The 17,514-nt window shown below is 33.8% G+C and overlaps 1 long non-coding RNA gene across 1 annotated transcript in view; it reads left to right on the forward strand.

The window, feature by feature from the left end:
* Positions 1–16,303, forward strand: part of LOC110096095 — a 33,710-nt gene extending 17,407 nt beyond the window's left edge. Inside the window, exon 2 of the long non-coding RNA XR_002303055.2 lies at positions 15,978–16,303. This is a non-coding gene — a long non-coding RNA (uncharacterized LOC110096095). The remainder of the gene's footprint in view (positions 1–15,977) is intronic.
* The last annotated feature ends 1,211 nt before the right edge of the window (positions 16,304–17,514 follow it).

Below are 17,514 nucleotides of genomic sequence, written 5' to 3' on the forward strand. Positions count from 1 at the left end.
AACAGCCATTGTAGCTTCGTTCTTGTGGGGGAAACTTGAAGAGAGAGCTTGAAAGGGAGAGAGGAAAGGGTGGAGTTTGAGAGGGAGAAGATCCTGTGAGGGGGAGGAACTCAAGGGAGTGTGGTGGGGATCCACACGGTTGCTCCGGCAAACTCACACCTTAGTACCATCTGATTCAAGACTTGTCTCGAGGAAAGTTCACCAAAGAAGAAGATCTCCTTGGTGTCAAAGGACCCGGCGACTCCGTCGCACCAGGGAAGGTGGAAGTGATTTTGTAAGGGCTTCTCCGCCTAGTTGTGGGAGCTAAAGGAGAGTCACAATTTTAGTACAATACTTGGAGGGTGCCTCTAAGGAGTGGACGTAGGTCAAGGTTTGACCGAACCACTATAAATCCAATGTGTTCTTTTCTTATTATCTGTTTCACATTTATTTTTCTTCTGTACTTTGTTTGTGGTGATTTTGATTGGAGTTTTATCTTTGATTTTATAGTTTTCCAATTCACCTCTCTCTTGGTTAGCTTGGGCCAGTTCTCTAGGGCTTAACATCCCTAACGAACTTTTAATAGTAAATGAATTCTGAGATGTTGGCATGTAGACCAACCTGTATAGGTAATATGGATTGTTGGGATAGTTCAACAGGTTGATACAATCATTCCTCAGGATCAACAAAAGTTTCGATGATTTGTGATGAGTTAGCAAATATTCAGGGTTGCCCTTTGGATAGTTCTCTATCTTAAGTAGAGTCAGTGCCTATTTCTATTCTACATAGGATCTCCTTTCCTAGTGTCCACTATATTGATACCCTTTGTCAGACATTTTCTTATGAGGACTTTCTCAGAGAAGAGTTAGATGAGTACATCCCCATTCACCAAGTCTGTGTTGTTATGATAAGATGTCGGTTGTTAGAAGAGTAAAGAGAGAAATGTGATGAAAAGGAGGAGCAAGGGGAAGCCAATGTACCTTTCATGTAAGCATAGGATGGACCTCTTCGGTCAGTGGATACAAATGCCAAAGTCTTGCTGTTACAAATTTGAAAGTTTGTGAGGGGTGTTAAATCCTAAAGTACTAGCTCAAGACTAACTAAGAGGGCAGGGTTAATTGGTAGTTTTTAAAAAATCTTAAATAAAAAGTAAATCTTTTTGATCTTTTTAAATATTTTAAAATAAAACAATAACTCTTGATGCGGAAGAAAAATAATTTTCATAATAACAATACAATCAAATATTCAATCATAGAACAAATCACAAATATGTGCTAAAATATAATGTGGTAAAAAGTAATAAGAAAGAATACAACAAATTTATAGTAGTTCGATCAAATCTGACTTATGTCTACTCCTAAAAGACCCCCTCTCTAAGTATTGAATGAAGTGACTCTTCTTTTGTTCCCACAGTAAGGTGGAGAAGCCCTTACAAAATCTTTCCATCGACATGGTGAGGTAGAGAATCTTGAATCCTTTTACTCCCTCCTGGAGTAGGCAGAGAACCTGGGAATTCTTTTACTCCCTCATAGAGTAGGCAGAGAACCTAGATGTAATTCTGAAGACAAACTCCCTAGAGCCACCAAGAAACCAGTGGAGCAACTCAAAGAAGATGATAAACACCTTGCTTGGAGTAACCTCTGTGATTCCCTCACAAAATCCTACAGGATCTCTCTCTCTCTCTCTCTAGCTCTCCCTCTTCCTTCTCTAAGCTCCCTCTTGAATAACCTCCACATCAAAAGATTAACCCAAGGGATATTACCATTGCTTAAATAGAGAGCCTCCAAAACAAGCCCTAATTTTCAATTCTACGCAACTGATCGTCTAGGATGATCGACAAATTATCTTTTACGATTAGTACAAAATAACCCTATCAGCCAGTATAATCACCTTTACTTTAAATGATAAGTACAAGTATTTACATATCATTGAGTATGATCTTTTGATCATCTTAGATGATTTTTTCAACATACTATATTGATCATCCAATACGACATTGGACGATGGGTGGTGATCTTCATATCATCCCGAAAATGTATCGGGAAGTCTAGGATGATTGCTTAAATTATGATTGGTTGTTATTTTTCATCATATAAGCTTATCATCATAGATGATATGGATCGTCTAGTATGATTAGTTTAATCAATTGTAATTAATATGATGCCCGAATCAGGGTTTCTTTTTTTAACTGATCATTCAGTAATTAAGATCATTATGTACGATGTGGTCAAAAATTAAAAAAATCTCTAACTCACCAAATTTTTCCCTCTAAGTATGTGTGCGGAAGGTTACTTGGCTTGGGGTCCACTATATTCAACGTTTGACTCAAGAAAGGTAAAACATACATTAAAAAGAAATTACATATAGACTCAACCATAATTTACTCGATCTTGAGCTGATTTGTATTGCAAGTGATCTTTATGGACCTAAAAGTTCAGTAAGCAAGGCTAACAAAATAGATATTTAATAATAGCATCGGTAAAGAAATAATAATATTTGTGAACATCAAAATCAAAGTATTTACATCCATATTTACAATAATTTCCTCCTTTTTTATGATGACAAACATTGTTTTTAAAAATTTCAGATCAAGCAAAAAAATCTTTTTTTTTAATTAAAGAAAAAAATGAATTATAAAAATAACAGTAGTAAAGCAAGGTAGATTCCACTAAAGATAAGCAAACAATACAACAACTACTCCCCCTTTTTGACATCACAAAAAGAGGAATAAGAAAAACACCTCACAAAACATAATACATAAAAGAGAACCAATACAAGCAAAGAACCAAACACTAAGAAACTAATAGAAAGAGGAACCCTAATCAGGTGGAGGTGGTGGTTGTGGCTGCTAAAAGAATCAGTGTATAGAAGAAAATTGCTCCCCAAATTAGGCCATATCCTGGTCATCCTGCTATTGCTGGACTGCGTATGCCTCAAACTGAGTTACATCTGAAAGTTCGTTAGGGATGTTAGGCCCTCTTGAACTTAGTCCCAAGCTAATTAAAGAGAGAGGTGAATTGGAAAATTTTAAAACCAAAACACAATCCAAATCACCACAATAATAAATGCGGAAATTAAAACGCGGAAGTAGTAAAAAAAAAGAACACACCAGATTTATAGTGGTTCGGTCAAACCTTGACCTACGTCCACTCCTTGGAGGCACCCCCCAAGTATTGCACTAAACTAGTGTCTCTCCTTTAGCCCCCACGGCTAGGCGGAGAAGCCCTTACAAAATCACTTCCACCTTCCCCGGTGCGGCGGAGTCGCCGGGTCCTTTGACACCAAAGAGATCTTCTTCTTTGGTGAACTTACCTCGAGACAAGCCTTGAATCCGATGGCACTAAGGTGCAAGTTTGCCAGAGTAACCGTGTGGATCCCCCACCACACTCCCTTGAGTCCCCCCTCACAGGATCTTCTCCCTCTCTCAAACTCCACCCTTTCCTCTCTCCCTTTCAAGTTCTCTCTTCTAGTTTCCCCCACAAGAACGAAGCTACAATGGCTGCCAAAGACACTTACAAAGTGCCTTGCCATAGCTTAAATAGAAGCTCTCAAAACGAGCTCATTAATGCAAGTTGCCGACATTATCATCCAGGACGATAGCCAAATCATCCTGGCCGATTAGCACAAATATGAGGAAAATCGTCCTGAATATCGCCCTGAAATGAAGCTGGACGATGTCTAATCGTCCCGGACGATCTTGCGATCGGCCTGGACGAAATCCCCATTAAATGCTTTCCAAAACTGCTTGAGAAATTTTGGAAAAATTGCTCTGGATCGGCCGGGACGATATTATATAGTCCAGGATGATCCACCGGAACGATGTCCAAAAATAAGATTTTCCTAAGTAGATCTGGCGGCAGATTCTTGCTGTATTGAGCCGATCGTCCTGGCCGATACAAAATCGTCCAGGACAATGTGTTTTGCATAAAGACAGCTGCTTTAATGTTAGTAGAAAGCAGTCATAGAGAAAAAGAATGTTTGCTATCATCAAAATCATAAGCCATAGATCCACAACAACATCCTAATCATACTGTAGCTACTTTTTAGTGATTATGACTCAGATCTTACTTCCCACTGGTCAATATCTAAAACAGTTCATTGATATGGGAGTGCTGCTAAATAGGGTCAAGAGCAAGAATATGTCCTTTCCTCTTCTACAGTAGCCTCATGATGCACAAGGTGATGATGAGTAATGTGAAGAACATGCAATGAGATATTTAAATAAAAAACATAGAGGTGATCAAGTGGGTTTTGATACTGAAGATTGTATTTGGATTTAAGGACATAGGTAATGATATTTCATAAGGCCAAAATATTACTTTTTTTTTATGGACAGGATCATTAATGCTGGTTAGATTTTTAATGTATCAAATGATAAGACCAGCTGCATTAAATTCTCGATGAGCCATTATGAAGTAGGTGGTGAGTGACAGGATGGGGGTAATATGGATCCGATCCTCAGCTTTAGGAATAATGGAGGTGCGAAGGATGTGCTGGACAGTTTGGGCCTTTTTCACTAGGGAACTAATTACAGAGTCATGAAGATGGGCATTTCTTTCTCAAAGAAGGGCATTATTAGGGCCCTAATTAAATTTAGGATCTGAGGCTAAATGATGAAGTTTGTCACTAGGAATAGAAAAGTGGAGAAATTCATAGAAGTATTGATATGTTATTTCGACAAGGCATTAATTAAAATAAGATTGCAGTGAAGTACAATCAAAATTTAGATGAAGGTTGGAAAAAATTTTGATCAACCTTTTAGAATTGAAGGGGAATGCAAGTATAAGCATGAATCCAAGAGTAGTGTGGGAAAATAGGTCTAGTACCTAAAAATTCAACACATCCTGATTAATAACCTTCAAGGGATTAATCCCTGCAAACTTGTAGCGAGTATAAGCAGTTTAATCAGCTACTTCAATAAAATAAGGATTGATAGTACTTCTAGAAGAGCTCCCAGTGAGGGAAAGAGTTCATTTATAGGCCACCATAATCAGAGAATGAATGCTTGAATGAGGGAGAAGGGAATTAAAAAGTTTGGTATAAAGAAAAAACCTTTAATTTGGGCTAGTTTATATAGGATCAATTATATCATCCAGGACGATCATGAGATTGTCCATGACGATCAGGAAAAATAATGTTGTCTAGATGATTAGTCAGAAAAGTTGTTCATATCATCTAGGATGATCAGATATTGTACTAGACGATTAGATACAAGACGATCATCCTAAGGAGTCATCTTGTATGATCGTTGAATAAAGTTATCATCTAGAACAAACACGTGGATCGTCTGAGATGATGTTAAATAATAGATCGGCCTAACAACATTCAAATCGTCCAACTACTTTTTCCACGTGGATCTTTCAGTATAATTGAGGAATCATATGGGATGATGACTAATAATAAGTTCATATCAGCCGTTAGATGTGTTGTGATCAGAGAGATGTATTTTTTGTTCAGATTGTATAGGACGATGTGGATCCTCCTGGACGATGTGAACAAAATAGAAAAATTTTAAGATATGGAAAGCGATGATCATGAGTTCTTCAAGACCAAAGTAAAAAAATAAAAAATAAAAATAAAATATAGATAAAAACTAGACATAAATCAAATTCAAACGAATATGTTTTTGAATCGATCAACACTAGAAAATGATAATTTTTTCTTTTGATTGGTTTAAAAATTATTAAGAAATGAATTAACAATGCCAAAATCTTAAAATGGTAAAACAAATGATCTTATTAACCCCATCTAAGACTCCTTATAGGATAAAAAGCTTTAAAAATAAAAATCTAACTCAGAAAAATTTTAGATAAGAAAGTGATATGTTTAAAAATTATTTAAGAAAAATATTTAATAGAATAATATAGTAAAGTAATTAATTAAAATCATGAGTTTCAAAAATCAAGTGTTTGAAAATTTCAAGTGGCATTTAAATTCTTCTAAGATTTAAATGTTTAAAAGAGAAGGAAGCTTATTTCTTTGTGGACTTATTTTGTATCTCTTATCACTTGTTTTGTGCACTTTGCGCTCCTTTTAATTTTTTGATACACTTTGTATATATTTCAATTATTTGGCAATCATTACGCATTTTTTAGTTTTCTTTTTGACTCATTTTGTGTCTCTTGTTATTTTTGGGAGTTAGCTCCCTTTCGAAAATGTCAAAAACTCTCAATTATAAAAATATGTTTGTAATATAAGACAAGAAGAAATTATTTTCTAATATAATAAAGAATAAACCACAAATCTAAATCATATTCATATGATAAATACAACAACCTGATCAAAAAAACTTGAAAGTGATTTAATGACTTTGAACATTATTCATATGAAATAGATTACTGTAAGAAGATAAAATATATCTCAATTTTAAATTCCAACTTCTAATTTAAAATATATTTTTTCTTCAAAAAAAAAATATAATGCTAAATGAGTTAGAGGAAGAGAAATAATTAACAATGTTTCTTCCTTTAACTAATTTAGGAAGGTCAATCACTGTTTACAAATTTTTTTTTTAAAAAAAATTAAGGAAAAATCTCATTTAATAAATTAATACCATCAGTGAAATTTAATCTGATTCTTAAAAGAAATTGAAGGGAAAAATACTAGAAAAATGAAAAATAGAAAAATAGAAGTACATAGGATGCCGAAAGTTTAAAAGGCCAGTGATTTTTTAAAGATATCAGCAAGTTGATTTTGAGTGGCTACATGGTGTATCTCTATCTCCTTTAGTAATATGGTCCCTAACAAAGTGATGTCTTATGTCAATGTATTTGGTCCTAAAGTGTTAGATTGGATTATTTAAAATGCAAATGATACTAGTGTTATCATAGAAGATTGAAATTATGCCTATAGGTAAACCTAAATCCAAAATTTATTATTTTAATTGGAGGACTTGGGCCACAAAATTTCCTAAGAAAATATACTCAGCTTTAATAGTAGATAGGGCAATTGAGTTCTATTTTCTACTGGACCATGAGATTAAGTATTATCCTCTTAATTAACAAGTTTCAGAAGTGTTTTTTTTATCAACTCGACATCCCGTAAAATCTGAATCAAAATATCCTATGATTTCAAAGGAGATGCTATGCCTAGGATACCTGATTCCTAAGTCAAGGGTTCCTAAAAGATACCTAATAATTCTCTTAATAATAGTCAAGTGGGACTTTTTTGGATTAGCCTAAAATATAATTTATAGACAAACACTAAACATAATATCAGTTCTGCTAGCAGTCAAGTAAGGAAGTGATCCAATTATCCTTCTATATTTCTTATGATCAATAGATTTTCTATTTGAATCCTTGTCTAACTGAATAGTGGAACTCATTGAAGTGTTGATTGGATTCACTTTATCTTTTTTATATTTTTTAAGGATGTCCTTAATCTATTTTGATTAATTAAAAAAGTCCCACCATCCTTCTCCCTTATGCTAAACCCCAAAAAGTAAGTCAATTCTCCAATCATACTCATTTCAAATTCCTTACTCATTATTTTTTAGAATTCATCACATATATTTTTATTACAAGATCCAAACAGAATATCATCAACATAAATTTGAATAATTAGAAATTCATCTCATACTTTTTTTAGAAACAGGGTGGTGTTTACGCTCCCCTTAACAAAAGATCTTTTAAGTAGGTATGTGCTTAGCCTTTCCTACCAAGCCCTATGTACTTATTTTAGTCCATACAATGCCATTTTTAATTTGAATATATTATTGGAAAACTGTGAATTTTCAAAGCTTGGGGGGTTGTTCGACATACACATCTTCCTTTATCAACCAACTTAGAAAGACGCTCTTTATATCCATTTCATATAGTTTAAATCCCTTAAAACAAGCAAAGGCTAGTATCACTCTAATAGCTTCCAATCTAGCTATAGGGGCAAAAGTGTGTTCAAAATCAATCCCTTCTATTTGATTATACCCTTTAGCCATTAATTTTGCCTTATTCTTCTTTTTATTTTTGAAAACCCATTATGTTCCAATCACACTCTAGTCTTTAAGTCTTCCAACTAGCTCCCAAATGTTATTCCTTATAAATTGATTCAGTTCTTCTTGCATGGATAAGATTTAGAATTCATCAGATTCATCAAACACAATATGAGTGGTCTCCTCAACTACTAGTGTTCTTTTATTGAAGACTTTAAATGATTTTCTAACACTTGAGTAACCTAGAAACACTCCATCATTTTGGGTCAAACCTTTCTAGTTGAGACTTCCCATTATTTAGAAAGAACACTTTACATCCAAACACATGGAGGTAAGCGAGGTTAAGTTTCCTACCCTTTAGAATTTTATAGGGTATATTCTTAAATTTGGATCTAACATTCACCCTATTTAGTACATAATAGGTTGTATTCAATGCTTCTACCTAAAAGTATTTTAGAAGTGAGTATTCAGCTAATATGGCTCTAGCAGCTTCTACTACGGTCATATTCTTTCTTTCAGCTACTCCATTCTACTGAGGAGTCCTATATGCTAAAAATTTATGTTCTATCCATTGCACCTTATGAAAAGATTCAAATTTTTCATTCTCAAATTTTCTATAGTGATTGCTATGAATGGTTAAAATTTTACAACCTAGCTTCCTCTGAATCCAAGTGGAAAAATATTTAAACTTCTTGAATGATTCACTTTTAAGAGATAGGAATCTGACAAAAGTAAATCTCAAATAATTATCAATAATCACATACTCAAAGACTTTCTCTCCTAAGATTACAGTGCTGCATGTCCAAAGAGATCCATGTGTAGGAATTATAAGGATTTGCTAGTGGAAATGTATTTAATTGAGGGGAATGAGGATTTGACTTGCTTTTCTAACTGAGAGGCATCACTCATGTGATCCTTAGTGAACTCTAGTTTAGATATCCTTCTCACTAAGTCTTTTTGAGTGATATTTCTAAGGCTTTTCATACTAGCATGACACAACCTTCTATGTCACAACCAAGATTCATCAGCAATAATTTTTAAGCAAAGAAAAATGTCAAATTTAAGGTAATTTAATTCTTGCATGTAAACATTGTTGATCCTTTTTCCTTGCAAAGTAATATTATTATTCAAGCTTATTATGTAGCTGATAGATAGAAATTTTATGCTGAAGCCTTTATCACAGAGCTGATTGATGCTGAGTAAGTTATGATTCAAGCCATCAACTAGTGAAATAATTTCAATGATGAAATGTTTAGAATTTCTAATTATACCTGACCCCACCACTCTTCTAATAGTATTATCTCTAAGTTTTATCTTGCCTCCTTCCCTGCCCTCAAGAGAAATGAATTAATTTGCATCTCCAGTCATATACCTTGAACATCTGTTGTCCAAGTACCATATATTCTCACGAGGCCATCTGTGAGAGCAATCCTACAAAATTGTCAGATGTTAGATTTTGGAACCTAAACAAGTTTGGGCCCCATCTTATGGAAAGAAGAGTGAAATACATGCATGCTATGCTATGAGTTTTGAACTTTAGGTCTCCACACAAAATATGTTCTATGGTGAACAGTGCATGTGTTCGAGATATGTCATATCATTCCCCAAGAAAAACAAGTAACACCAGGTAAAAGATTTATTAATTTGCTCAGGTTATAATGCCTCTTCCTAGTTTTGAATGATGCATAATGAATTGATGGATTGTGAAACTCAAGTATTATGGGTGGTTTTTCATTTTATTTGAAACTAATTAATTTAGCTTCTAAAAACTTATTTGCATTTCAAAAATTAACTTTTCTATTTTCAAAGCATGCTCCATACTATCTAAATCAGATGTAAGAGTATCTAAGTCCTTATATGCATTTTCTAGTTCAACATGTAAACTTTTTAAGGAATCATGTTCATGTGTTAAATCAAGATGCTTTTTATTCAATTCATCAAACCCATCAAGCAAAGTCATATGATTATAATCTAAAGTGGAATAATCTTTTCTTAGGCACTCATGCTCTTTTTGCAAAGTTAAAAAATTAGTTTTAAGGTAAGCATGTAGTTTGTTGAGCTTCCTATATACATAATAATATTTTTTAGAAACTTTAAATAATTGATCATAAGTAAGCTCACATACCTCTTCTTGATCAGAGCGATCAAGATGATCATCGGCCATTAAACACAGGTTTGTTACCTCCTCTTCTACTTCAATTTTAGAGGAGTCTAAAGCTGAGTCCGCCTTGAAAGCCTTTTGGATCCTTTTTTGTCCTTTTATACTTAGTTTTTTGCTCACATTTCTCTTTGCTTGGGTGAGCTTTCAGAGTTAGGTAATCAGACTTAAGATGCCCTAGCTTCTTGCATTAAAAAAATAACATCAGAAGAAACTTTAAAATTCTTATGGTTCTTACCTTTGTTCCATTTCTGATGATGCTTTTACTTTTTCCTTATGAAGCTCTTAAATAATTTCCTAATAATTAAAGCAACGTAATCATTTTTAAAACCAAAAGAAATAGTGTCAGAATCATTAGCCTTTAAGGCTACAAATTTCTCTTTTTTTCTTCTCACCTGCATCAAGCTACCTTTGGTTCACTCCTTGCTCGTAAGTAATTAGTGATCCAATTAAATTATCGATTGAATAAATATTCAAGTCCTTAGATTCAATAATGACAGTAATTTTCACATCAAAGGAAGAAGATAAACTTATCTTAATCTTGTTAACTTTTTATAGTTTGTTAGTTCTCTTCCTAAGGCATATAGGGATATAAAATTCTATGTAAACCTAGTATACATCTAAGAAATAGATTCAATAGGTTTCATGAGAAAAAGTTTATAGTCATGCAAAATAATGTTTAGTTTAGATTATTTAACTTCATTTGTACCTTCATATGTTATGCATAATTTGTCGCATATTTCTTTTCCAGTGGCACAAGTGGAAACAAGCATATTGTCTTCAGATTTTAAGGCACAGAAAAAATAGTTCAAGCACTTAGCATTCAGTTGTGTAAGATATCTATTATCAAAAGTCCAATCAGTAAAAGGAATTTTTGTTTTAACATCATTTAATATCTAAAAGGTTCAGAATAACCTTCCTTAACAAGATCATATATAATAATCAATTAATTATAAAAAGGTGGACATACGAGTTTTTCAAAAATCAAAAGATATATTATCAAAAAGATATGATCTAGTAATCGAATAACCTTCCACAGCGTTTTAATTTCCAAAGTTAGTCATGAATCAAAATTCAAAAGTTTTCTAAAACTTAATTTTATTAATCCTGCTCTGATGCAATTTGAAAGTTCATGAAGGGTGTTAAACCCTAAAGAATTAGCCCAAGGCTAACAAAGAGGGGGCAAATTAATAATTTTAAAAAATTCTAAAACAAAAAGAAAATCTTTTTAATCTTTTTAAATATTTTAATACAAAATAATAACTCTTAATATAGAAGAAAAATAATTTCATAATAATAATACAATCAGATATTTCAATCACAGAACAAATCACACAAATGTTTAGAAATAAAATGCGGTAAAAAGTATTAAGGAAGAACACACCAAATTTTATAGTTGTTCGGTCAAATATGATACATTCACTCCTTTGAGACTCCTTCTCCAAGTATTACACTAAACTAAAGTGACTCTCCTTTTGCCCGAATAGCAAGGCGGAGAAGCCCTTACAAAATTTTTCCATTGACATGGGGAGGCAGAGAACCTTGAATCCTTTAACTCCCTCTTTGAGTAGGCAGAGAACTCGAGAATCTTTTTACTCCATTTTGGAGTAGGTAGAGAACCTAGATCTAAAGCTAAAGATGATCTCCCTGGAGCCACCAAGGAGAGGAGCTAGTGGAGTAACTCAAAGAAGATGATGAACACCTTACTTCGAGCAACCTTTATGATTCCTTCACAAACTCCCCCTCACAAGGATCTCTCTTTCTCAAGCTCTCCCTCTTCCTTCTCTAAGCTTCGTGTTGGATCAACTCCACAGTAAAAGATAAACCCAAAGGTTATTATATTTGCTTAAATAGATAGCCTTCAAAAGAAGCTCTAATTTTCAATTCTACGTAACTGATTGTCCATGATGATCGACAGATCGCCCCATAAAATTAGTACAAAATAGCTCTATCAGCTATGACAATCACTTTTTCTCTGTACGATCAATACAAGTATTTGTACGTATCGTCCAATATAGTCTTTCAATCATCCGGGATGATTAGTTCAACATACAATATTGATCGTCTAGTATGACATTGAACGATGGGTGGCGATCTCCATATCATCCTAAAAATGTCTTGGGATGTCCAGGACAATCCTCCTAGATGATTAGAGTAAAGTTATGGTTTTTCGTCTTGGACGATACAGGATCGTCCTACGAAATATACTATATCATCAAGTATAATCCAGTTGGATTATCCTGTACAATATGATTAAATAATTTAACCATAATTATTCTCCTAATCACAAGATCAATTTAGGTATGATTGTCATAAATTATCTAGGATGATGAATATCTTCCTATACGATTAGAACAAAATTTGAAACTTAAAATATTAACTAAATTGTGATTGGCAGCTATTTTTCAAAATATAAGTTGATCGTCTTGGATGAAATGGATTATCTAATATAATTTGTTTAATTTTGTCGCCGGGAAGAGGGTGGTGACCTACCAAAGGTTTGTGTTCTCTACCGAACCAACCAAGCACGACGTGGATTTTTGTCTCACATTCCTAGAGCTAGGTCAGTTGTCTATTTTCTGAGTAGAATAGTGGTAAGAAGCAAGTGCGACTTACAGGAGCAAGCAAGCAAAGAGTCACAACAGCTTCTTCTACTTTCTTTTGACTTTTGAAAGGTAGAATTTCTTACTATTTCATAAAGAACAGAGAAAAGGAAGTATGGCAAGGGGAACAGCAGAATAGAGTACTAAAATCAAAATCAAATCCCCATCCCCTGCCTTAGCTCTCTTCGAATTGGAGTACTTTAGGAATTCACGGATAGACCATTGATTCTTCCTTGTTCAAAGCTTGGTGCAATAAGCTCTATGCTTAATCCATAGTAAGGCATAAAGCTGATATCCAGATTCGGAATACCGTAACTGATGCTTATACCTTATAGTAAGACTCTCTATCTGCATTCAATCCATTCATACTAAAGAGTTCGGACTTGAATACTCCAATCCGGTGCTCTTACTCAATATTCGAAGTAACTACACACTCCTACTAATATTAGGTCGAGATCAGACTCATTTCCTCAGTCCTTGTCAATTGGTATAGTGATTATCGTCTACTTTCTTCTTTTACTTCTATAAAGAAAGGTTGCGTAGCAAAGACAGAAAAGAGTTCAAACCCGGCTTCTAGTCGAATTGTTCCCTACCCTGCTTTTTATAGGCCTTTTCTTTTCATTTTAGGAGAATAACATGTCACACGAAGTAGCGGTTCTTAAAGCAAGTAGGCAAGGCGCTCGTGTTTTGTTTCAAGAAGAGAAGAAGGCTTTGTTTTCTTGATGCTATGATGCAGATACCCAGCCGGTGTAGCTAAGGACATAGAAGCAGGAGTTCTTTAGTCTAGTTTGAAAGAACTTGGAGTAGTCTGGTTGGAGTGGTCTAAAAGAAAATTGCCATGACGTGTTATACCAGCTAGTGGGAAAGCAAGCCAAAAGACTGAGAAATATTAGACACTTCTCTTTATTCATTATACATAGTAGATAGTATATTCATTTCTAATAAGAAATAGGGCATTCAGGGTGGGCTAACAATTCTTACTCATTTCACATCACCACTCAGTTCATCTTCGTTTAGTATCTTTCTCTTTCCCCTTTCTTCATTCAATTTGCTTTCTTCTTCAAATCTTAGCAGGGTACAAATCTGCCTAATGCAGGGATCCAATCAAATGCTATTTGAAGTTCCAGTTCAAGAATAGAGATTGACATTGACTTGTACCTAGGTTTTCCTACTTAGTATCACTTTTAATTAGTCGGATTCCCTAGTCACAGTTTCTATTTTTTAACTGATCGTCCATTATGATCTAAGATCGTCCTATACGATGTGGTCAAAAATAAAAAATAAAAAACTCTAACTCACAAAATTTCTCCCCCTGAGTATGTGTATGCATGGTTACTTAGCTCAGGGTCCACCATATTCAAGATGACTCAAGAAAGGTAAAATATACATTGAAATGAAATTACAAGTTGACTCAACCCTAATCTACCCGATCTTGAGCTATATGCTTTGCAAGTGATCTTTGTTGACCTGAAAGGTTAGTAAGCATGATAAATAAAATAAATATTCAATAAAAATAGTTGTAAAGAAATAATAATATTTGTTATCATCAAAATTAAAGTATTTGGATCTAGATTTGGTACAAGATTGAGATGGCTAGGACCATGGAAGCGATGACTACCCAATTGACAGCGTTGAGGGCGACACCCCAACTTATGGATGTAGATACTCCTACTACATCTAAAGACAAGCAAGCCATTCCATAGGTAGCAGAGCCAGAGCTTGTGAGAGTATACAGAGTTCAAAGGGTGGTTCTAGTAGCACCTTAAATAGTACAGTTCAGTGTTTCAGTCCAAAGTCAGTCAATACAATTGTCACTTTGGCAGATTCTGGATATGATTACATAAGAAGGTTTAAAAGGTTATTTTTTCCAGGATGTTGGGGGAAGCAGTCAATAGGGGTCTTCCTTACTTGATGGTGTATGAGTGGGAGCCATACCCCGTTGGTTTTGTACCACCACATTTGTTAGTGTTTGATGGGTTGGGGAACCCAAGGCATCATGTGGCTCAATATTGGGCCATATGTGGCAATATTGGAGGGAATAATGCACTGATATTGAGAAATTTTGTCAGTAATCAAGTGGGGGTGGCATTTGAGTGGTATGCTAATCTCCCTGATGATTCAGTACACACGTTTGCAGAACTTGAGCAGTTGTTCATTCAGAGCTTCATTAGTAATGATTATAGAGTCACAGTTGGCGAGTTGGTAGTGACCAGGAAGCATCCCCACGAGTCTTTACCTAATTATATTATTAGGTGGAGGAATCTTAGCCTTAAGTGCGAGCCTCAATTGCATAAGCAACATGTAGTTGTGATCTTGCTGAATAACATTGTTGGTCATTTGATTTGGACCCATTTGGGCTCATATTATACCGATTTTGGTTTCATTGGGTACACCTCTTCAAGATGTTATGTTTGACTATAAGTTTGTTGAAATCAGATTTGGATGGTCCCAAATTTAATTTTGTAAGTTTCTAACTTAGATATGCCTCGAGATTCGAGCTGGACAAAGAAGATTTTTGATGACGTATCAATTAACATACAAAAAATATACATGCAATTTGAACTATTGAAAAGAACCCCATAAATTAGAAGTTACTCTTCTTGAAGTGAGATGTTTTAATTAAGGACACTCTCATTAATTTTATGATCCAATTCATTCACATGAAAATTACATCATACAACTGATATTATTTGCATTCATGCCATTCCATCTTAATTAAACATTCAGACTTAAAAAAAAATGTACTCCCTCATAGTATGCTAAATTTCTACCTTAGTCTCAATTAGCTGAAATTGTTCCAGATAGGAAAAATTTTCTGTGCTTGCTTAGCCTTTGTGGAAAATAATTCACTTTTCTTGTTCCTTGAAAACATTTTGTTATACAACCCTGACTTAAAAAGCCCTCCACTTTAACCAAAAATAATAATATTTAAGTAAAAAAAAAACTATGAAACTTGTGGAGGAAATCAATCACTTTTCTCTCTCAACAGAAATAAAATAATCGAATATTTTATCCCAAATTAAATACCTGAAATTGTTCCTTTCAAAGCATAGTTGGCATTTCAATTATTCCTTTAACTATGAAGAATGCACTCCATTATTGTTGTTTTTAATATGGCGTAAGCCCTTAACAGCATGCAGAAACATGATAGATGAGCTCTTATTCTTTATCAATCATTATTAGTTTTTTTTTGTTCTATCTACTGTCAATCTCTGTAGCTTTCTACTATTGTGTGGCTCCTCATCTCTTGGTTGCTACATTATAGATGCCATTATTGAATTTCTTGATCTCATTCTTTTTCTTTTTCTAGTCAGCTGAGTCATCTACCAGCCATGTGTTCTTCATCAGCTGTTGCGGCCTTGTGCTAAATACAATCTCATCTTCTGATGGGATGCCTCTTAAATGATTTATGAAGATTCAGTGTGCGCATGTGATATGTTTTTTATGGTTAACAGAAGATACAGTGGATAATTTCAAGTTTTGGGTTCTCAAGCATTGATGTTGAATGGTTAGATCGTAAAAATAAGTATAAAATAACAAGTCATTAATAGGGCATCATCAGAAAAAAGAATTATATTGATTTAATGAGTAGAATAATTTGCAACATTAATTAACATAGTTGATTTGTCCACTTTATTTTTGATCTTAAAATAAAATAATTCTTCTTTCTGCTACCTCTTTTTCTTATAGTAGAAGAAAGAAATCTCCATAAATTCATTTAGATACTCTCTTTTAACGATTAAAAGTGGAAACTCACTAACAGATCTCCCGATTACCTACAAGAAACCATCAATTGGTTTGTTACTTCAATCAAGCTTAGAAATAACCTCACTAGAAAGAAATAGACTATAAAAGTATCTCAAAAGTGATAAAGAGCGCAATAGTGATGAATTTATTTTTATCATCAACAATCAGATAACATTTTGGAAATCTAAGGCTTCATTTGGGATGGCTTTCTTTCTGCTTCGTAAAGCAGCTTCCTAGTACAAAAATTAACTTTACGAAGCAGAAAGAAAGCCGTCCCAAACGAATCCTAAGTCTTGATTTTCATGCTTAGCTACCTCATCTTAGGCTCATTTTAAAGTTTATCCTTAGTAACAGATAGTCACAAGGCACAACTGGATGACATCGAAAGCAAATATAATAAAACTGGATTACTAAGAAATATAAAAATTGGATTACTAAGTTCTTTATTTTCATAAAGATGATGCATTAACTTAAATATTTAGAACACAATAATCTTACAAAAAAATAATTAGCTTATTTGTACGCTCTCTTGTATTTTAAAGTATTTAACAAATTGCCAACAAGTCATAATAGGTGAAATCTCATGGACCCAGCAATGAGGACTCGCCCAAGTGTCCCAACTTGGTAAAATAATATGAGGGGAGTTATATCACAACCCAACCCAATATAACTCATAGACAGAAAAGTCAAATCATGTTTGATGGTGATAGATCAAACCCATGATCTAGTTTGGAGAACTTTTCAGAATTTTTTTTTTTTGATTATTAGTAGATAATAAAGCTACTAATTATTTGATAATAAATAGAAAATATACTTATCAACATTTTTTCTTCATTATATTAATCTTCAAAATGTATATACAACAAAATCTCTATGATATAGTACATGACTAAAGTTAAAAATAAAACGAAGCAGAGAATAACCATGACTTTACAAAATCAGAAGCTAAGAAAAATACCTATACAAACTGAAACTATTAGAACCGATAACCTTAGCTATTCAACTAGCTCTTAGTGCAAAAGATCACAAGAGGAAAGAAATAAAGAATGAGTAACCAATGAAATAGTATTTTTATAGGAAATATTCTCCTTTATGTGCCT

Source organism: Dendrobium catenatum, unplaced genomic scaffold (assembly GCF_001605985.2).
Source record: "Dendrobium catenatum unplaced genomic scaffold, ASM160598v2 fragScaff_scaffold_621, whole genome shotgun sequence".
NCBI lineage: Eukaryota > Viridiplantae > Streptophyta > Magnoliopsida > Asparagales > Orchidaceae > Dendrobium > Dendrobium catenatum.